This window comes from Podarcis erhardii, assembly GCF_964252035.2.
Source record: "Podarcis erhardii genome assembly, chromosome: 4".
NCBI classification, from domain to species: domain Eukaryota; kingdom Metazoa; phylum Chordata; class Lepidosauria; order Squamata; family Lacertidae; genus Podarcis; species Podarcis erhardii.
Window position 1 is genome coordinate 78,595,989 of NC_138508.1, and position 22,909 is coordinate 78,618,897.

At 42.6% G+C, this 22,909-nt stretch overlaps 1 long non-coding RNA gene across 1 annotated transcript in view; it reads left to right on the forward strand.

Annotated features, from left to right (window-relative positions):
* LOC309339944 overlaps positions 1-20,081 on the forward strand; it is a 182,120-nt gene extending 162,039 nt beyond the window's left edge. The window contains exon 3 of the long non-coding RNA XR_014155686.1: positions 19,568-20,081. This is a non-coding gene — a long non-coding RNA (uncharacterized lncRNA). The remainder of the gene's footprint in view (positions 1-19,567) is intronic.
* Positions 20,082-22,909: the final 2,828 nt, after the last annotated feature.

Below are 22,909 nucleotides of genomic sequence, written 5' to 3' on the forward strand. Positions count from 1 at the left end.
ACTGGGCTGAACTTCACCGCATGTAATGCTCTGAAGGAAAATGTAATGAAAATGATATATAGATGGTACATGACCCCAGTTAAACTTGCCAAAATATACCATTCGTCTGATAATAAATGTTGGAAATGTAAAGAAAACGAAGGAACATTCTTTCACCTCTGGTGGACATGCCCTAAGGTGAAGGTCTTCTGGGAAATGATATATAATGAGCTGAAAAAGGTATTTAAGTATACCTTCACTAAGAAACCAGAGGCCTTCCTTCTGGGTATTGTCGGCCAGAAGGTGTTAAAGAAGGACCGAACATTCTTTATGTATGCAACAACGGCAGCAAGGATACTCATCGCAAAAAACTGGAAAACTCAAGATCTACCCACACTGGAAGAGTGGCAGATGCAACTGATGGACTATATGCAACTGGCCGAGATGACAGGCAGAATCCGTAACCTGGGAGAAGAGAAGATGGAGGAAGACTGGGAGAAATTCAAGAAGTATCTACAAAAACATTGTAATTTGGTTGAATGCTAAGAAGGATGCTAGATTATAAAAAACTGGCCACCACTAAATTAGATTTGAAATTTGATGATAAGTGAGACTAAAGAAAATATAAAATTTTTTGGAAGAAGTGCTAGATTATATTTGAATGAGTGGACATGAGATTGTAAACAAGTTGATAATTTGTTTGGAAAAAACTTTTAACGATGTAAATGGGAGCGGGAGACGTGAGGAAGTCCAAAGAAGTGATGAAATTATGTCTGTGATAGAAGTAAGACTGTTTATTATTTGTGCATTTATATTTAAAAACTTTAATAAATATTTATAAAAAAAAAAAGAATGCTTGCATGATACCACATCCTTCCCTCCCTTCCTGCCAATCTACCCTCAAAAACCACATTTTCCACTGAAGCTTCTGGCCCAACTCCTTATTTCCCATACCCTATTATAACTAGTCCTATACAGTGGTACCTCGGGTTAAGAACTTAATTCATTCTGGAGGTCTGTTCTTAACCTCAAACTGTTCTTAACCTGAGGTACCACTTTAGCTAATGGGGCCTCCCGCTGCCGCCGTGCCGCCACCGCATGATTTCTATTCTCGTCCTGAAGCAAAGTTCTTAACCCGAGGTACTATTTCTGGGTTAGCAGAGTCTGTAACCTGAAGCGTCTGTATCCTGAAGCATCTGTAACCCGAGGTACCACTGTATATGATTCCTGTGTTGAACCCAGCAGCCATTTCCCTTCTCCCTCCACCCCTCTCTGTTGTCTTGTGCCATCAGATCCCCAGGATAAGGGCATGTCAAACTGTACTTTGTAAAACACTACACCCTGCTGACTGGGTGCTGGATGCTGGAAGTGCTGGGCAAACTGGTGTTCAGCAACCTAGCAGGCAGCCTAGTGGACTGGCTGGGGTTCCGTCCAGGCCTTTGGCATTTCCCTTGCACTCCCCAGAGTCTCGGTTGTCTACCTAGTGTCATCCTGAAGGTGACAGCTGCTGCCAGCAGGAGGAGGAAGAAGAGAACCTGACAGGTAGTAGGGTCACTGTGGTCCAGAGATGGTCAAGGGGACTTTCCAGGTCTCTGCAACCCTGTAAGCTCTCAGGGATCCCACAGCCCTTTGTGAGTGGGAAGAGCTGGAGGGAGGTGACTTGGTCCAGGGCCTCCCTCAGGAACTCTCTTTCTATTTGCCGGGGAAAGATTATGGTTCTCCGTTCAGGCCAAACACATAAACTGGGCCCCAATGCGAAGTGTGTTTAGACTGAATTGTGAGGCCAGTTAATGTCTCAGTGTTCATTGTCAGCAACCACAGAACTGAGAAGTGAAGGAGGGCCAGATCCCTGTCTGTGGCAGGGTGTGAGAGCAAATGAATAAACTTTTTTTTGTTGTTGTTTAGTTGTTTAGTCGTGTCCGACTCTTCGTGACCCCATGGACCAGAGCACGCCAGGCACTTCTGTCTTCCACTGTCTCCCGCAGTTTGGTCAGACTCATGTTTGTAGCTTCGAGAACACTGTCCAACCATCTCGTCCTCTGTCGTCCCCTTCTCCTTGTGCCCTCCATCTTTCCCAACATGGGAAGGGAGTCTTCTCTTCTCATGAGGTGGCCAAAGTATTGGAGCCTCAGCTTCACGATCTGTCCTTCCAATGAGCACTCAGGGCTGATTTCCTTAATAATGGATACGTTTGATCTTCTTGCAGTCCATGGGACTCTCAAGAGTCTCCTCCAGCACCATAATTCAAAAGCATCAATTCTTCGGCGATCAGCCTTCTTGATGGTCCAGCTCTCACTTCCATACATCACTACTAGGAAAACCATGGCTTTAACTATACGGACCTTTGTTGGCAAGGTGACGTCTCTGCTTTTTAAGACACTGTCTAGGTTTGCCATCGTCTTTCTTCCAAGGAGCAGGCGTCTTTTAATTTCGTGACTGCTGTCACCATCTGCAGTGATCATGGAGCCCAAGAAAGTAAAATCTCTCACTGCCTCCATTTCTTCCCCTTCTATTTGCCAGGAGGTGATGAATAAACTTAAATAAATTTAAAAACCAGGCATAATAATAACAGCAGCAGTTTTTGAGATATACTTCAAAGCTACAATTGAGTACAGAGCTAGACACACATAAAGCACAATCAGTTGTGTGGGCTATATTTGTGTGTTATGGGGGAGGGAGATTCTCAGTTACATTAGTTTTAGAATCTTAAATGAACTCTTCCATGTATCTTCGTAGTTAATTTCAGATCCATCATCTGATAAACAAGGTAGAATAACACCATACCAAAGGCATTTATAATGTGCTGTGTGTTATGCAGTTTAATATTAAGATTTTACTAGACAGTTACACAGTACGCAGTTTTAAGCAGACTGATTCATCACGCTCATTATCACCTATTTAAACTCAAGTAAACCAACCCTCCCAGAATAACCAAGCTTTAAAACGTTAATGCAAATGGTATGCCTATTTTAATTGCATGAGACATCTCATTAAGTAATTTAATGCTAGCGAGATCTCTTGCCCATAAACAGAAAACATATTTCGCTAGCTTGTATATACAATATAATGTGAGATGGAAATATAATTTCCTCAATGAGGTTTATCTTTCTCCATGTCTTTCAGACTTTTTGGTAAGAAAGTCTTCGCAGACATGGAACAGCTGTGCATCTGTAAAATATCTGAGCAATTATTTTTTTCAAGAAATATATATATATATATAATTGTATGTATATCGAATCACGAGGGTTTGTACTGTATGTATGTAGTAGATGTTTTCGCTCCTTCCAGTTGCGCCAAAGAGATCAGCAAGAAACAGGCAAGGACTACCTAGATCATGACCATGATGGAATTATTTCTTCATTGAGATGGAGGGGGAAACATCTATGACATTTTCATTAGCCTAGAAGGCAGAAACATCTGGTTCCTTGGTTCAGCTCATCAGCAGGAGAGCCTGTAGCTGATTAGACCGTCTCTCAATAGTAGGCGTTACTACAGTCAATGGGAATTACTAAACATGGTTTCAGGGGACTGGCGTTAATTTGGCTTGCCAAAATAATATGCAATTTTTTAAGGAGTGTGTGTTAATTAGTTGTATAATTTGATGTGATGTGATTGGGTTCACACAAAGAAAAACAGAGCAGAGTTTTCTATTAGTATATGCTGTGGAAGAATTAAAAGGTGCCACTTAAATTGTGCACAGTTTGAATTTTCAGCACTGAAAGGCCCTAGTTCATGATCTAATTACAATAGGATTCCATTTCTCAAAAGCTAAAAGCCTTTTATTCATATTTTTTTTTCTTTAGAAAAGATGTATTAGTTTGATTACTGTGCTATTAATTCCCATCCTGTTATCATCCTGTCACAAATTAAGTCAATTTGGGTATCTTGGGTTTTGCTCCATTTTGTGTATTATCACATTTCCGAGTTAAGTGAAAATTTGAAGCTGGTAAAATTTAAAAGGCACACTTCGCGAAGATTCCAGCGACCTTACAGTGTCTACCCTTTACTCATTTCTTATCAGCTTCTTCGGCGCTGACTGCATGCCAGGCATTTTGTGGCGAGATTGATGTTCAAGTCAAACATTTAAGTATGGAGACAGATTATTACATAGCATAGTTTGGAAACATATCATGTGCAGTTCAGAGAAAGTTAAACATGCCTGAACCCCGCTGAAATGAATGGGTGTGAAATCCTTACCTCTGGAGATTGATTTCAATGGACCTTAACTTTCTCTGGATTGTGCTCAGTAGAAAGGTAAGGTAAAGGTAAAGGGACGCCTGACAATTAAGTCCAGTCGCAAACGACTCTGGGGTTGCAGTGTTCATCTCACTTTACAGGCCGAGGGAGCCGGCGTTTGTCCGCTTCCGCCAACAGTTTTTCCAGGTCATGTGGCCAGCATGACTAAGCCGCTTCTGGTGAAACCAGAGCAGCACACAGAAACACCTTTTACCTTCCCACCGGAGCAGTACCTATTTATCTACTTGCGCTGCGTGCTTTCGAACTCCTAGGTTGGCAGGAGCTGGAACGGAACAACAGGAGCTCACCCTATCGCGGGGATTCGAACCGCCAACCTTTCCATCGGCAAGCCCAAGCAGCACAGTGGTTTAACCCACAGCGCCACCCGCGTCCCAGCAATGCTACCTTGACAGTAGATCTGCAGATCAAGGGAAGCTCTTTTTTAAAAATTCAATATGATAGAAATTCTTCTTAGCGCAATGCCTCAAAACTGAGTCAGGCAGCTGGTCTTCTGCTGAACCCAGATCCTGGGTTTTTTTCTTTATTTGCTTTTAAATGGTCACATATGGGAGTGACCATATGACCACATAAGAGTCAAAGGCAGAAAGAAGTGCAAATGAACTTTGTCCATCAGGATGTGGGAACGTAAAGACGATTTGTCCAATATCTATGAAATTTAGCATAGAGAATCAATCTGATAAGAGGTATAAACTGGATTTCATATAAATTTGATGTAAGATGGCTGAATTCTATCACTTCAGCTCTCTTGCTTTGAACTAGAGGCATCCCACTGCCTGGGACTGTCTACACATTCAAGATCAAAACATACCTTCAGTTTCTCCTTCTGCTGGTTTAGATTATGTCAAAATTCAAGGGTATTTCCAGGGCATATGGAAATATCTTCAGTGGTATGGTGAAGATCTGTTGTATATTTTTAAAGTTATAAGGTTCCCAAGTCCCTTTTTAAAAGTAGAAGTATTTTGCTGGCAACTAGTGCAACACATGTCATGTAGCTGTTCTCTGTCTGATGGGCAGAGAAATTGCTACTGAACTCAGTGGGACTTGCATCCATATATTTCACGGAATTTAAGAGGGGAAATTTGGTTCAGTTGACATTTAAAGGTGAACCTACCTAATTTGCACTACCTAAACAATGCACAAATCAAAAAGAGAGTTGTCCTTCAAAATTTGCACTTCTCAGTATTTTGTAGTGCAATTCTGCAGCCCAGTGATGCTTACAAAAATGAATGTAGCAGTGTAAAGGGGTGCATAAAAGTGCATCTGTTAGTGAAAATAACAAAAAAAATGCATTATATTAAGCAAAATTGCATATAAAAATGCACTTATTAGGAGAAATACACACTAAAATGCAGATGAATACCCACTAATTGCACAAATATTGCACATAATGATTAATAACCAAAATGGTCTTCCTTATCCAGAGTAAGTATCTTCAAGAATACACAAACACTGATTTGAAAGTTTACTTTGAAACAAGGGGGAGTGTGTTTGCCTTTAGGTAAAACATTTAAGGGGAAAAAATGAAGGAAGAAAACCAAACACTATCATAGTCTTCCCTTTGGAAGTTATGAACTTCAATAAAGTCTTAAAAGAGATGCCACTGTCCTGGAATGCTTTAAATAGTTCTGAAGCTGGACAGGAAATTTTCTCTGTGGGATGCTGATTTCAAAAGGTTGTATGATATAAACCATTATTTGATGGTATGCTTATATAATCTGTCACATTTAGTTGCCGTATGCATTAGTCAGTTGCAGATTGTAAAAAAGAGTGGGAACATAATTTTTACCTTTATTAAAATAAGTCAAAGAATGATTTCTTCCAACACTTTTCCAGAATATGGTGCTAAAATGACTAAAATCTGTACAAGGATGTGGATATGTGTGTATTTTATACCACCTAAGAGCTCCTGGTTATCAAGTAATCCAGCTATAATCTTTTGAAAATATGCCACTAATCGTGACATGCTAAAGCATTCTTCTCCCTGTTTCTAACCTGTGAACCTTCTCACAGAAGAAGCTAGATTTTAAACCTTCATCACATGAAAGTCTCCAAAGTGATTTTCTTCAAACATTCCTTGATGTTTAGACCTTGAAGAGCACTACAAACCATGATTGACTTGAGGCCACCAGATTCAGTAGCTTTGGAGTCTGCAAGGAATGTAAACTTTGTAAATGCAATACTTCGTTTTTGGAGCGCATGCAAGAAGTATACAGTTGGGAGACAGCAATGAGCAGTACAATTAGTCAATGTCCAAAGGCCCACATGCAAAAAGCCAGGGGCAGGGGAATCATGTGCTTAACCTGTATTTCTGCATAGCCTTATAGCTGCATGTTTCATTGTGCAGGCTAATGTCGTCTTGACATATATTTTGCATAGAATGAAATTGTTATAGTAATGGCCCTTAATTAAACAGTTAAGTAATACAATTAAAAGGCTTCCCCACCCCTGCTCATAAAGACTTGAAGAGTAATGAGGCAATAAGCTTCAGTGTATGGCAACATTTCCCATCTTGCCGTCTGAGTGTATGTGTGTGTTTGCCACAATCCGACGCGGCAACTACAGAATCTATTCCTTACAAAATGGGCTTGGCCAGACCAGAGGAAAATCCAGCCGATGAGATGGAGGAAATTTAAGCTAGTGAGAATATTTAAATAGCTAGTTTGAGAATATGAAAGCTGATATTTGCAAATGGAAGCTGTACAATAAAAGATTTACTGCCACTGTGAACATTTGCGGAGATCTCTCATTTCGTCCCATTGGCCAAAAAGTAGATCTTTTAAGCCTACGGATAACAAACAGACACCATGCTGACTTTCAAGCTGATTTTCGGCAACGATACCACAATCAGGGCAACAGTCGTCACGGCATTGCCGCAGGGAAGGGATTCCACAGCAGAGCTTGACTTCAATAACTGAATATGTGGCATAATTCCAATGCTAGGAGAAGTAATTATATCACATACTCATTAAGCCTTGATCTAGCTGCTGCTTTAAAAAGAAGAATCCATGGAAAGATTGAAATTTGGATGGCGTCCAAAAAATTATTTGTAACAAAACTCCAGGGCTGCTCAGATTTAATATGTATGTTCCTAAGAGCAATACCCAATGCTAGCCCTACTCAGGTTAGACTCACTGAAATTAAGGCTTAAGTGCAATAATTTTGTACTAGCTCTATCTGAGCTAATTGGATGTCACCTTTTACATGTTAAGATTATCTAATCCAGTAGATCCCTAATTATGGCTCGGCACCCTCTAAAATTGCTTGTGTCACTAGTGAACTCTTTTTTCTTGCTAGTACAGTGGTACCTCAGGTTAAGTGCTTAATTCGTTCCGGAGGTCCGTTCTTAACCTGAAACTGTTCTTAACCTGAAGCACCACTTTAGCTAATGGGGCCTCCTGCTGCCGCCATGCTGCTGAAGCACGATTTCTGTTCTCATCCTTAAGCAAAGTTCATAACCTGAGGTACTATTTCTGGGTTAGCGGAGTCTGTAACCTGAAGCATATGTAACCTGGAGCATGTGTAGCCCGAGGTACCACTGTAATATTTTGCTCTCATTGTTTTGAAAGGTCCCAGTACCTAGAACAGTACCTGTGTAGGCTGATGCACAACATTAGCAGGAAGGTGGAAGCAAGAGCAGTGAATCCAGTCCAGGACTTGACATGATCACTGATCTTCAGAACTGGGCTAAGTGCACATAGCAGGATGCAGAATAACTGTATGCACAGAATTGTTTGCATGCCTATTTCTTCTTGTGTCAAACTGTTCCTGTGGTGTACGTCCATAACTGGATTAGGGAGGTTATATTTATCAGTGACAATTCAAATATATGAAGATGTGAAAAGATTGTACAGTAAAAGTAAAATTAAATTGCAATTTCCCTGCAGTGATACACCTTTCTGGTGAGTGTTTATGCACTTTGGGATAGCACGGTGTGACTGTGACAGGGGCTGCCTCTGGAGCACCTTTGCATTGCAGGTGATATTCATTGGTTGATGTCCCATTGCATGATCTCCCTGCCACCCAATAAGAGTGAATGCTCGATCCTGGGTGTCATGTTACCTCCCCTAAGCTCTGTACAAACAAACCAGGTTGAATACTCAATAGACATGGTTGTCTGGTAGCAACATAACACAAATGTCCACCTTCCCTTAAGTATTTTAGAGTATTACTGTAAAAATAAAATCTCAGTGGGTCGGTCCAATGAAGCCTTCGTGTTTGAGATTGCTAATAAAATTGCCACGTCCTTGGCATTAAGGTCCTATCATATTTCTTGCATTCTATCTCTAGGAAAAAACGAGCCATATCATCTGGATAACACAGCTCCTCGTGACTTCTTGGAAGTGTTGATGTTTGTTAATTCACATTGAGGCATCTCCTGGGAAGTGTGCCAACCACTGGGAAGCATGTACCATATAGAACAATTGTTTCTGGCTCCATTTCTGCCCTGACACCTTTCCCTCAAAGCCTATGGCAAGCCAAGCACTCATTCCTGCAGAAGGTCACCCAAGAACTCAGAAGAAAAGGAAACGTGCCATTTTGGCTCTGCTCTTTGTAAGGGGGGGGTGACATGTTTCTTTTCAGCATTCCCTTTCCCCCAGCCCTCCCAGTTCCTCTGTCCTCCTGCTCTGCAATGGATGGGAGCATGGGGACCTTTGTTATCAACACCTCTGCACACCTCCCACTGGTCTCTTCACACTGCCGTTATTTCTTTGATGGAAGGAGACCACATATGTATGTGTATAAATGAAGAGAAGAGCTGATTTGCACAGCTCATCCCAGAGACTTTGTTTTATGCATGCCGCAGAGTCCCAGAAATTATCTGTGCTGCCCTCTGATCTTGCAAATCCCTTCAGCTTGACACAAATCTGACAGTAGGAGGAACAGCAGGAGAAGATCGATGCAGTAGGAGAAATGGGTGCCCACCAAACCATTTGGCAGCATACTCATACAAGAAGAAGAGTTTAGATTTGGTATCCTGCTTTATCACTACCCTAAGGAGTCTCAAAGCGGCTAACAATCTCCTTTCCCCCTCAACAAACACTCTGTGAGGTGAGTGAGGCTGAGAGACTTCAGACAAGTGTGACTAGCGCAAGGTCACCCAGCAGCTGCATGTGGAGGAGCGGGGAATTGAACCTGGTTCACCAAATTACGAATCCACCTCTCTTAACCACTACACCACACTGGCTCTCTATATAAGCAGCTGAAGGGAGATGCTCCTGCACCGGAGTTGAATCCAGGGCCAGTTGCTTTGTATCCTATTCTCAACAGGCCTATGGGTCTTGGCACTCGCCCTTCCGTGGCACTAGTTATGAGCTAGGTTTATGAGGTTTAATGCATACAAAAGAGCCTACTGCAGTGTTCTACATGATTTATTCCTTCTTTTTTTTAAAAAAATAAAATCTTTTCTTTTGCTCCTGCTGCCATCTTCTCATTTTAGCTAACCCCAAAGTTTCTTTCTCTATCGAGAGAGAGAGAGAGAGAGAGAGAGAGAGAGAGAGAGAGAGAGTCATGAGCAAGACTGAGGGCCAAGTTAGAAGTGGTGTCAATTTCTTGAAGGCAATTAACATATAACGTCTTTTGTTCTGTAAATAACACCACCATTCTTGCAGGGAGCAATTGCCACCACCAATCCAAACTTTACTCAGATGGTGGCCCAACCATGGCTAGGGAAGGGGTGCACTGCACACATACCCTTTCTTTGGTCCATCCCTCACATCACATGTGTCAAAAATGGCATCAAAGTTGTAGCCTATTTGATGTGTTGGATGATGACCACTGGATTTATATGTTGGTTGGTTCCATTTGTATCCCATTCTACTTCCCAAAGGAGCCCAGGCTGTGCAGAAAACATCAAAATGTTAAAATACTATAAACGTAAAGGTAAAGGTACCCCTGCCCGTACGGGCCAGTCGTGTCCGACTCTAGGGTTGTGCGCCCATCTCACTTAAGAGGCCAGGGGCCAGCGCTGTCCGGAGACACTTCCGGGTCACGTGGCCAGCGTGACGAAGCTGCTCTGGCAAGCCAGCACCAGCGCAGCACACGGAAACGCTGTTTACCTTCCCGCTATAAGGCGGTACCTATTTATCTACTTGCACTTGGGGGTGCTTTTGAACTGCTAGGTGGGCAGGAGCTGGGACCGAAAGACGGGAGCTCACCCCGCCGCGGGGATTCGAACCACCGACCATGTGATCAGCAAGTCCTAGGCACTGAGGTTTTACCCATAAAATACTATAATTTAAAATAAAAACAACAAAAACTTTAAAGCTTTTGAAAACAATTAAAAACCATCTAATACATTTAGACCATGTAATACCTTTGTAAAGCAATCACATACCCTCATATTTACCAATTCCAATGTTGCCATGGCCAGTATTTCTCAACCATCAAGTGCCTGGGTAAACATGAATGCCTTTCAATTTCTCCTGAAAGTTAACAATGAGCGAGGCAGTTGTACCTCACCAGGGAGGGCATTCCAGAAATGAGAGACCACTGCTGAGAAGGCCTTGCCACAGGTCAAGGCCAAAGAACAACAGCCAAAGATGGCACCACCAACAGGGTCCAAGATGGTTTATATTGGGGGAGTCACTCCTTTAGGTACTTACTGTAGGTCCCAAGTCACTTAGGGTTTCTACCCAAGTACTAACACCTTAAATTGCGCTTGGTAAATCACCAGCTGGAACATGGGTGGTGCTGTGGTCTAAACCACTGAGCCTTGGGTGGTTCGAATCCCCGCGATGGGGTGAGTTCCCGTTGCTTGGTCCCAGCTCCTGCCAACCTAGCTGTTCGAAAGCACACCCAAAAAAAGTGCAGTTAGATTAATAGGTACCACTCTGGTGGGAAGGTTAATGGCATTTTCGTGTGCTGCTCTGGTGTCAGTGTTCCATTGCGCCAGAAGCGGCTTAGTCATGCTGGCCACATGACCCGGAAAAACTGTCTGTGGACAAACGCCGGCTCCCTCGGCCTGTAAAGTGAGATGAGCGCCACAACCCCAGAGTCGTTTGTGACTGGACTTAACTGTCAGGGGTCCCTTTACCTTTAAGTCACCAGCAGCCAGTGCAGAGCTTTCAGGACTGGTGACACATTGTCCCATCACACTGTCCCAGTTACCAACCTAGCAGCTGCATTCTGCCCTAGCTTCAGTCTCTGGACCATCTTCAAGCACAGCACTGCATCCAGTGTATTACAATAGTTAAAGCAGGAGGTCACCAGAGCACGGACATATGATGCCAAGCTTTCCTGGCCCACTGCCGTAGCTGGCAAACCAAACATCAGGAGCTTCCATCTGGGGATGTGGGCATTAGTATGCTGGTGTCACAAAGCTGTATCTTTCCATTCATCATCATATAAAAGTAGCAGAGCAACAAAAAACAAATGAATGCTATCAGACCTGGGGGAACAAAAGGGTCTCCACCTGCTGCCTAAACAACAACAACATGGGCATCAGGAGATACACTGAGAGTGAAGATTCCCAGAACCTGAGCACGAGAAGGTATCTCTGCTCCCTCTATCTCTGCTTCTTTTTTATCACCAAGCAGGGTAATTCATGCACCTTTGCTTTCAGGCTTCTAGAATTTGCACATAAACTGTACACTCTGGCCCCTCTTTACAAACTCGTTTTTTGTGAATGATCTCTCCTGTGACCTTTTAGTCTTCTTTTTTTAATTCACTCCCATTCGTTTCCATGCGTTCATTGTCACATTCTCCCCTGTCCTCCATTTGGAGTTCACAGAACATTTAGAATGTCATTCCCGAGGGATGATTTCTCCTGAGGCAGATGCCTCCCAAACCAGCACCTGTCAGCTTCCTGCCAGAAGTTAATTTAAAAGCTGCTGTGCAACCCTTTTTGATTTTAAGCACCAGCAGTCTGGTTCCATTACAGTTCGAGTGGAGCCCATCTCCTTTGTACAGATTCCCACCCCTAGCCCCTTAACCCAAAATGTTCCCAGAACCTGGCAAATCTAAATGGTGCCTTCTGAAACCATTAGCTCATTCATGCATTGAGACCCTAAGGCACCACCTGTCTATCTGGTCCTATGTGCCGTATAGATAGTATGTCTGAAAAATCTACTTTGCAAACCTGGATTTCTGAGCCGTTCAATATTAAGCTATTTCTCCAATGAGCAACCAACACAATGCAAACCAACTGCATCCCAAACAGAGAGCAGGCCAGAAGGTAAGCAGGAGATGTCATAACACAGCATGTGTACTGTTTCTTATTAAAGAATTGATATTGATTTCCAAGGAATAAGTTCAATTACAGCAGTACAAGTACAGGGCTGGTCACCTCGTTCCAAGGAAATGACAATGATAAACCCTAAAAGCAGTAGGCTTGCTTGGAAGACACATTCTCTCGCATCAAAAGATGACTTCTCTCTTAATTCCAGATGGATGAGAGCCAACCACTTTGTTTTAGCAGTGAAATAAAGGTGCTTTGTGTATGTTCAGAGACACACACTCTGCTGTTGCGATTTCACAGGTCCCAGTTGTATTTAAAAAACTTGGGCCTTCCTTGAAGCTATGTGCTGCACTCAATTGTCCACAGAGTTACTGTGGCTGAGAACCTGTGGCGGTTCTCAGTGTGATCTTCTCTGTTCACAAACAATGTGCTCCTGAGCTCCTCCATGTAAGAATAATGGGCTGAGCAACTTTGAAAACCCATAAATGACATGTTTCAGGTGCTGGTGTCACAAAGCCATTTTAGAAAGAGAAGACAGGCTGGAACATTAAATGGTGGTGGTGTCTGGGTGTGTGACATGTAGACCACTAATCAAAGGCGTTAAGACTTGAGACTGTTTTGTAAAGACTGGCCAAAGTGAATGAAAGTAAAACGCAGAAGAAGCGGTGATTTGCAAATACAACATGCACCTGAAACTTGATGCGATAATTTGCTGAAGCCGCTGGATAAAGTAGGACTCTAGAAGTGAGGCTTGTGCTCCAGGAGCTTTCAGCTTTTAAAGGTTTTAAGAAGGAAACCTGGCCATGACTGGACCATATTGCATATCAGTTCTGAGAACCCCTTCTACCTATAAAGTTCAATGATGGGCATGTTCACTCAGGAGTAAGCCCAGCCTGAGTTAAAGGGGACATTCTCAGATGCAGAAGATTGAAGGCCTCAGGAGATGCTGGTACACTTGGATGTCCGTTTCAGAACCTCATCATTGGTGAGTTAAATCTTTCTGACAATGCCCACATTAGTGCTTGCACCATGATAAACTTGACAAGGAATGTCGATTAATAGAACATCCCATGTAACTCCCCATTGAAGGGGGGCAGCCCTCTGGAATTTTGAGCATAATGGGCCTGTGTTTATTCCTCGAGCAACTGCATAATGTGACTGATTTACAGGAGTTTAACTGAAGTGTTAATCTGACAGTGACGGAGAGCGTCTCACTGGCAGAATCACTTACACTATCATATTAGTTGCCTCCTCTATTAAAGCCGTGTGGTCGATAATTGGAATGCTTTTATGTCTAGTGGTTCTGACAAGGCTCTCTTCAGGCCACAGATGGGCGGTCTAGCTTGCTACACAGCTGAACAGTGGCAAATAATTTAAACTGAGGAAGCATTGTTCTCCTTGTGCCGCAGGAGCAAGGGCAGTTCAAGGAAAAGTGAGCCTCCGCTCAGGCTACCTGCTGGCGTGTAGTAAAATAAGATGGACATGATACTGGGTCAGGAGTACAATTAAATCTATTTTGCACCAACGTGTTGGTGGACAGATGAGTTTCCACTTGGCAGAGCTTTATGATCTTTAAGGTAGACTGAACTAATAGATTGGTGTGGAGCACACTGAAGTTACTAAGGATGAGAAAGCAGGCAGCAGTACATTTGAACTACAGGTTTCTCATATGCTCCGCGTCATGCTGAGTTTTTATAGCTCCTGGCTTTCAAAAAGCTTGTTTCAAAGAGGTTTGCGCTAGACTGGGCATGCAGTTTTGCTCTGCAGATATTGTCGCTACCGATTTAGCGGAATGCAATTAGGAAGCCTAAATTAAGTGGTAATGGAGAACCAGCTCTTGAAACTGGGGTTTCCACGGCAACCGCTGCTTACAATACAGCCTTCAGTTAGTTTTCCCACTTTATCTGCAAAATGCACAATTGAGCTTTAAAACAGCTTTGTGCTGAAAAGCACCCTGTAAACAACTGTTTGCGAGGAGAGTTTTACACTGTCTTTTAAACACAACAAACTATCAAAGAACAGAAATCCTTGTTCTTGGCGAATAAATAAATAAATAATTCGCACCACGGAAAGTACTAAAAGCAACCCCCTAAACCCCCACCCCACCCCGAAAGAAAGAAAGAAAATATATCGGTTTCCTCTAGCTGAGCACAACCAGTTTCCCCTTTTTAGTATTCCCCTCCCCCTTAAAAATAGCATTGTAATTCCCTTTAATTTTAAGGGACGGGGGTTGTGTATCAAGCTGTTTATCCATAAGAGTCCTTTGACCTTTCCATGCAAATGTTGCCTTTCCGCTGCTTGCAGTTGTGTGCAGTTGTGTGAAGCTTCTCATATGGGTATCATTTGGTGATGTGAGGGGAAAGGCGTCAGGAAAATGTGTTCCTTTTGGATTCTTTTGGGATTCCTCCTCTCCTGTTCCCTTTCCACTAATTTCCTCACTGTGGATCACGTTATTTCCTCTATATCCTGCAGAAAACGTTCAGGGTGTTACGATTAAAATGTTGCCGGCTGTTCTCGGTTCGGATATGTCAGGCCCCTATTGCATCAGTAGTAGTATCTGACTCCAGGACATTCTCTGTATTATAATACTTTCAATGGGAGGCTGGGAGTTTGACCTTCACAGTTTGAGTTTACCTTCAGCAATGGTGGTCAAAACTGTAGGAAACCTCATCCATTCAAAACAGTCTTGCACAGGGCTGACCTAGTGTTACACTGAGAGGAGCAGGTTTATTGAAATGTTGTTGTTTTTAAAAAAAAGAAAGAAAAGAAAAGGGGGGGAAAGAAAAAGATTCCAAGCCAAATTGTCCTCAGTAGGAATTTCTACTGTAATAGCTAGCTAATAAAGTGCAGGTGAAATTCAGAAAGAATGGGAAGTGATCACTTATTTTATGTATGTTATTTGCTTACTTATATTGTTTAAATGCCAAGCAACATTCTTGGCAAAGTATCAATTCAAGACAGCATGCAATCTCTTAAGGTAAATTGATGTAACAAAACCAAGTACAATCAAACAAGAAGCCAATTTTAAAAGAAACAAGCAGAAACAGGACTAAAAGAAACAGAGAGAAGAAAATTAACTTTGAAATGCCCACCAAAACGATATAGTTTTTCATACCCACTTAAAAGTAGGCAGGAAGGGGCCCAATGAACTCATCTGGGAAGCATATTAATAATCTGGAGACCACACTGAAAAATTGGTACAGTGGAAAATCACCTCCAAGACCTAAATGATAAATATAATGGTTGTGCCAACAATGACTTCTTGGTGTATTTGTGAAATGTTTTAGCAGAAACACACCATGGGGGTTGGACTAGGTGATATGATTCTGTGACTTGCAGAAAAGAAAATGAATGCATAAATTCATTTGTGATGTATATTTGTTCATCATTTATTCTTCAGCTACCCAGATTACCAGTTTGCTTTAAACATGGCTTTTCCAAGATGAGTTTGTGCGAGCGAGAGACACATCGATTATTCCGCTTAAAAACAACTGTCTAGGAGATGAGAGGAGAAGTTTGTGGAGTTGCTCTCTTGGTTCTTACACAAAACCTGCCGCTCTGGCCCCATCCCAAACGTAGAAGAAACGCAGAATGCCAGAGTGTTTGGGACTTTCGCAGGGCATCTTGTTTCAACACTGCCTGCCTGTATTTTATCGGAGCACTAAAGGACACATTGAAATTATTTTCTCCTGGCACCGGCAATGCGCCGTGATGTGCGTGTCTTCAATTGCACTTGACAAATCTTCAGGGCAAGGAAAACGCTCTGGTGTAAGGGAATATCTCCGCCTCTTCCCAAAAAAAAATGGCATTTTTCAGACCAAACATGTGTTCAATTGATTTGCTTTCTCCAGAGATCGCGTTTGAATTCGGGCCAGTGATAAGTCGGGAAGCAGAGCCGCACCAGAGGCCAAGCAGGGTCAGCGGTACTTCCGATGGCATTTCCTGTGCTGCAGGGGTCTCTGCCTAACTGTACAAATAGCTCCACATGGCATTCGGAGAGTGTGCCAGGGAATGTTATGATCACATGCCAAGTGTCGCTGTCAGGTTCCCCTCCACTGCTGTGTGAGCATATCTGAGGGCTTGCAAGTGTGGGGCTGCAGCTAACGTACAGATTGAGTAAATACCATAACCCAAACAGGGTGGCTGGTTGGCAGTGGGTTCTCGTTTTGCTTTTTCACTGCCTCATTTGCATTCCGTAAGCCAGGCTGTTGTTGTTTTTATTAGCACCACTACTGAGCAGTTCACTACTGCGAGGATTTAATGGGTGAACTTGATACGTTTTGGTTTAATTTCTATTCTCTCCCCCCCCCCCGACACACACACACACTCCTGGACACCATCACCATCTCTAAAGCAGAGCTCGCGTTTCATACCTTCTGACATTTCAATGCATTCTCTTGGAAAGATCTGACCGGCATATTGCCTACCCCTGCCATCCTGGACAAATTCTCAGGGTGGTGGCAAAACCCTAGGAAGGGGTGGTTGGACTGTAACATATGACCATAATATACGTTTGGTGGGTCACAAATTTTTCAGGCCAGGTAAAGTTGTGTACAATGGTTGCCTGCTCCTCAAAATATAGTCGTGAGGGCTTCCACGTGGCACCTGAGTGCAGTTGAATTGTATAGATCAGGCATAGGCAAACTTGGCCCTCCAGATGTTTGGGGAATACAACTCCCATCATCACCAACTAACAGGACCAGTGGTCAGGGATGATGGGAACTGTAGTCTCAAAACATCTGGAGGGCCGAGTTTGCCTATGCCTGTATTGATGCATGGCGGCCCAACTTTTCATACCAAGGGGGCCACAAGAGCACTTCCACATGGGTGGGCTGCACACTGCCTTGTTGTCCAGGGGACCAGCATGCCCAAAATTTGATACTCCCCCACAGCCCTTGTACTGCCTTCCCAAAGCCAGCTAACCAAGTTCACTGCGATCTTATAAGCATTTTGTCACGGCTAAAATGGCCGCCGTTTCTTTAATGCGAATAAAGCTGGGTCAGCATGACTCAGCAGCCTGCAGCAGGTTGTATATATAAAGTGAGAAGTGTTAGTTTGTGCTGAGGCTGGTGTTTGGGTTGGTTGGTTGTTGGTGCTGGTGTGTATAGTTATTCAGACGTGTTTTGCACAAAGACTTTTAAGAATAAAACTCTGCAAGGATATTCTTGTGGACTCTTTTATGCAGACAAGGGTCCGAGGACCAGGCTGAAGAGAAAAAGGGAGGTCAAAACCCTTTCCTTCTTTTTTTTGCTTTTTACAAACACTGACACATTTACCTCAGAGTAAGTACCACTGAACACAGTAGAGCTTACTTCTACGTACACATATACATTACTGCAATGTCACTCTCAGTTTGTGTAACTGGGAATTGATTAAAAATGTTTGAAACCACTCCTCATGCTGGAATTCTAGAGGTATTTGAGGTGTACCCTATGCAGCTCTTTCAGTTTCAGTATAATACTGCTGCTAGCTCCTCAATGTCTCTTGTTGAGATAGAAGGCCTTGCTGATTGGAGCTGATGGTACTTGTCACATACCCTCCAAGTGTCCTGATTTTCCAGGGACAGTCCCGGAATTACAGAAGCCATCTTGGTTTTTTATTTGATCCCAGATTATCCCGGTTTTCCTTTTTCCTCTCCACCACGTCTTGGAGAACAACTAAAAGTGGTGCGTGGAAAAACAAAGTCCTGTTTATACTGATAATAAAATAATTGCACCAAATGAAGGAAACGTTGAAGCTGGCATACGAAGCCCTTCCTATACTTGTGAAGGAAGATGTCACCAATCCACTTTAAATTCTTTAATTGCAATGCTTCCACAGCCAGCCGTTTTTTAGGAAACACATGGAGTGTTTATTCCTTTCTGGTAAATGGAGCCGTAGGACACCTACTCAGAAGTAACTCCCACTGTATTCAATGGAGCTGACTCCCAGGTAACTGGGTAAAGACTGGGCAGCCTTATATTACAATCCTAAACATTTTCACTCAGAACCAAGTCCCACAGGATTTACTCCTGATCATTTTCACAGTATTATTATTATTATTATTATTATTATTATTATTATTTATTATATCCCATCTTTTTCCCTGACAGGGACTCAAGGCAGCTTACAGCCAAAATCTTAATTCCTTCTATTTATCTGCTGAAGGTGTTGTACGCAATCCCTTCCCTCACACATTTTTTCTTTGTGACAATCTTATGAGGTAAGTTTGGCAGAGAGGTTGCAATTGGCTCAAGGGGACTGATGTAGATGACGTCTATGTGTGCGGTGAGATCAAATGCTGGAGAAGCTTCCTGATGTCCATATTTTCATCTGAGAAATGTTTGAGGGCATGCCTGTAGTCCTAAACATCTGGGGGGCACCAGGTTGCCAGTGGCTGCTCTCTCTATATTCAATTTTCAAAGCTACCCAGCAATGTCTTTAAAGTTAAGTAGGTAAATTAGTCTTTCTAATGAGTGTTATTCATCCCATTTTCATTTTGTGTAGTGTGAGCAAGAGTCTAATGTGGGATTATTTAACATAAATAAATAGTATTGGAAAGGTTAATACGAATTTAAGTACCGTCTGGCATTAACTTTCACAAAGAGGGGATGTATGTGTTTTTCCAAAAAAAGAGAGAGAGAAAAGAGCAGCTCTAGGTTTCCATTACATTCAGAAATGTATTTCTGTTCCTCCTTTTCTTTTCCAGGTGTGGCAAACAATCTTTAAAATAAGAACAATAAATGTGGTTTTTTTAAGTAATGTGTTATTACTGCAATTAACTGTTCCCCTTTTATGAGGTTCTATGCATCAGATTACATCTAATTGCCTCCAAACAATTTACTAGTGGGTTTCTTATAGAAAGTAAACAAATACAGTTTAACAGGCATTATTAGCCTAGTTTTTTCCCTTGCTGTGTTTTCTCTTTCCTTCAGTGTCCCCTCCACCCCACCCCCACTTTTACGAAAGGTAAGAATCATTAGGAATTCCTCTTAAAATCCAGCAATCTATGCATACTACTAAGGATCAATGCTTTGTAAGCTGGCTGGTGTTCTGCAATAAATTCTAGCTTTTATAGACTTTTCCTGGACCTGGTAGCTGCTAATGCCATAGAAATTGATTATTTGTGGTGTTTTTATCACTGCCTAAAATATCTAATTGCTTTTTTCTCCACAGACTTGGATTTTGTCTGCTTGATGCTTGACAATTAATGATGACAAAGCTCTTGAGGGGCAGATCTTGAGCCTCCAGAGGCAACATACCTGATCTGAATGAACAGATTCAAAATTTATTTTAGCTGAATTCAGAAACCCCATTTGCCTACCTTGTTGTTTAAATGGGCAGGGCACAGGCACAGGCACCGATCCGTTCTCTGCTCTGGCATTTCAGCGCTACAGTGGGAGCACAAGAAACTTCCAGAGAGCATCTCAAGGAAGAGTTGATATCTGAAATAAGGACAAGCACCAAAATATGTTGTGTTTTTATAGGTGAATGTGAACAACCATCTTACCAAGTGAGAAAAGCCAGGAAGATGCATGTTGCTTAAATATGTGTTAATGCAGATCAAGGTTGGGCTTACACAGTATTCTGTGGTTGATGTTCCTTCATCCCTAGTTACCTGTTAGTGACAGATTAGTTCTCTTGATCCATCCATGTGCCACTGCTGTATTTTCTCACCATCGCTTTTGTTGTTGTTTAGTCGTTTAGTTGTGTCCGACTCTTCGTGACCCCATGGACCAGAGCATGCCAGGCACTCCTGTCTTCCACTGCCTCCCGCAGTTTGGTCAAAGTCATGCTGGTAGCTTCGAGAACACTGTCCAACCATCTCGTCCTCTGTCGTCCCCTTCTCCTTGTGCCCTCCATCTTTCCCAACATCAGGGTCTTTTCCAGGGAGTCTTCTCTTCTCATGAGGTGGCCAAAGTATTGGAGCCTCAGCTTCAGGATCTGTCCTTCCAGTGAGCCCTCAGGGCTGATTCCTTAAGAATGGATAGGTTTGATCGCTACCTCTGGTTTATTCTGTTCTGAAAAGTTTGGTCATAGTATGGTGGTGGTTTTTTTACATAGGTTCTCACCGAAACAGCAGGTAAGTATTTCACAGTTGAAAAGTGACATTTGATATTGTGAAATCTAGAAAGCGGTGGAGGTGGGTGGGAAGAGGTGGAAGAAAAGACAAGAAGGGAAGGAGTCTCTAGCAGGAAATCTGAAGGAATACCTTCTCTGCTCGACATCACCAGCCACAGTTAATTAATGCAGATAGCTTCAACAAACCACATGGATAATACGGGGAAGATCTGCTTTACCTCACATGAGAATATGTGGCCTCCCCAAAACCGTGTAGTAGAAAACCATGAACCATTCAAAATGGTAGGTGGTGAAAGGGGCCATTTGTTTTGACTTAAATCACCCACTCTTCAGGAGTAATGTCCATATTTTGGTACACACGTGAGATATGTCCATTTCCTTGTGTTTTTCCATTGCCAAGGAAGAGAAGGTGTCCATGGCTTTAATAGATACGCAGAAGAAGTAATTGTGGGAAAGGTAGCTTCCTTTATCTCTGCATGACAAGCTCAAGAAACTACATAGAACATTACCTGAAGCAGGAACGGTGTGGTGTGAGAGAATGCACAGGTTCTCTCTTTAGAATAATTCTCATCAACACAGAGAACCGATTTGTTGGTTTGTTTGCTTGTTATTAAATTTATATTTTGCCCTTCCTCCCAAAGGAGGCCTGGGTGGTAAAAAAAGTGTGTGTGTGTGTGTGTGTGTGTGTGTGTGTGTGTGTGTGTGTGTATCTTCAGTAGGTGCCAAAAAGACAATAAAGACGGTGCCTGTCTAATATTCAAGGGGAAAAGATTCAAAGGGGTTGCTACCACAACACCAAAGGAACAATTCCTACATTGTGTGATAAGATGGCATTTGTAGGAGACCCTCACCTATGGAGTGTAATGATTGATTGGGTACATAAGGGGTAAGATGATCTTTCAGGTAGCTGTATAGGGCTTTCTACACCCAAACCATCACCTTGAGCTTAGCCTAGTAGCGAAATGGCAGTGGTTTGAGCAGGGGCCCCATGTGGATTGGAAGGGTTGGATGACAACGGATGTGTATAACCTCTGAGAAATGTATGTAGAAGTGGGATCAAACCACCAAAGATCCAACAAGAGGCATGGCCACGTGGCCAAAAGTCTATTGCGGTAAAAACCCATCATGAAATTTGGCCAATGGATAGTGCAGAATGTGAGAAAAGAGCAGGCCAACTTGGAACAATGAGGGTATGTGGGTGGAAGGAAGACAAGAGCAAGACTGATCAGGGAGGGGAGAGTGCAAGTGAAGCACTATGTCTGATGGTTATAATGTGTTTGCAAACCCAGAGCTATTGTGGCTCAGCAGTAGAAAAAGGTTGCCCTCCCAAACCTTTCAAGAACTGTGGGTTTCATATGCTGAGGAAGGAACTCTGGATTTCCCTTTCTGTTGCTGCTAGCTGGTACCTTACACATTGCCTACCAACCTGTGTATTAAATGAGTGTGACCTTATAAATTACCTCAAATTATTGTGTGTATTTATATTTGTTAATAAATTAATGGGTTCATTCGCAATCTAATTGTTTCTTGTATGATTTGTGTTTATTTTACTGTCACGTTCATGTGAAGTACCTATATTATGTTGGTGTCACTAATTTGGGGTGAATTTTCCCCCCAAAAGACAACACTACTCAATTATGAAAATAGCTTCCTGATCCCATTAAGCACAGATAAAAAAGATTAAGTGGCATTTTTGCTCTTTTTTTTATTTGTGATAATACACATTAGGCACACCTATGATGAACTAATTACTTTAGTTAGATTTTTCTCCTATACAGAACAAGCTGGTTACTCATGAATAAGAGAAGGAATGTATTAAGCAGAAATATGTGATGAATGTAAGATGCTTTTTATTGTCCAGATCCCCACATGTGCAGGAGGTTCTCCATAGCAGTCCAATAGTCAGAGCTCCATAAACATCCATGCAAAGTGCAGCACATACACATCCCACAGTTCTTGGAGATGTCACTCTTGGTATCAGCAAATTTGACCTATCCACCTGGCCTGCCTCATTGTGCAATTTTGCAAAATGTGAGTGGATTGAAATTCTCCCATGTACCTGATCTTCCGTCTGCTTGAACAAAAACCGTGCAAGAGGAACTGCCGTCCTAGCTGAACAGGGATGTTTACAGTGCAGGACTTTGGGGTAGGAGTCCAGGGTGCCCATTAAACAGAAGAAGCAATGGGTTGTCTTGCCACATTTTGAAATTAGGAAAGGAACACACTTAAAGAGCCCCACCACAACCACTACATCCAGACCCTCAGATTGCTTAACTCAGCTTTGCCAACTTAGTGGCCTCCACGTGCTTTGCAGTCCAACTCCCCTCCATGTTGGCTGGCGCTAATAGATGTCCAAAACATCTAGAGCCATGTTTCCCAACATGGGGCACACACCCCATGGGGCAATTTGATTTTTAAGGGGGGCAATTCGAGAAT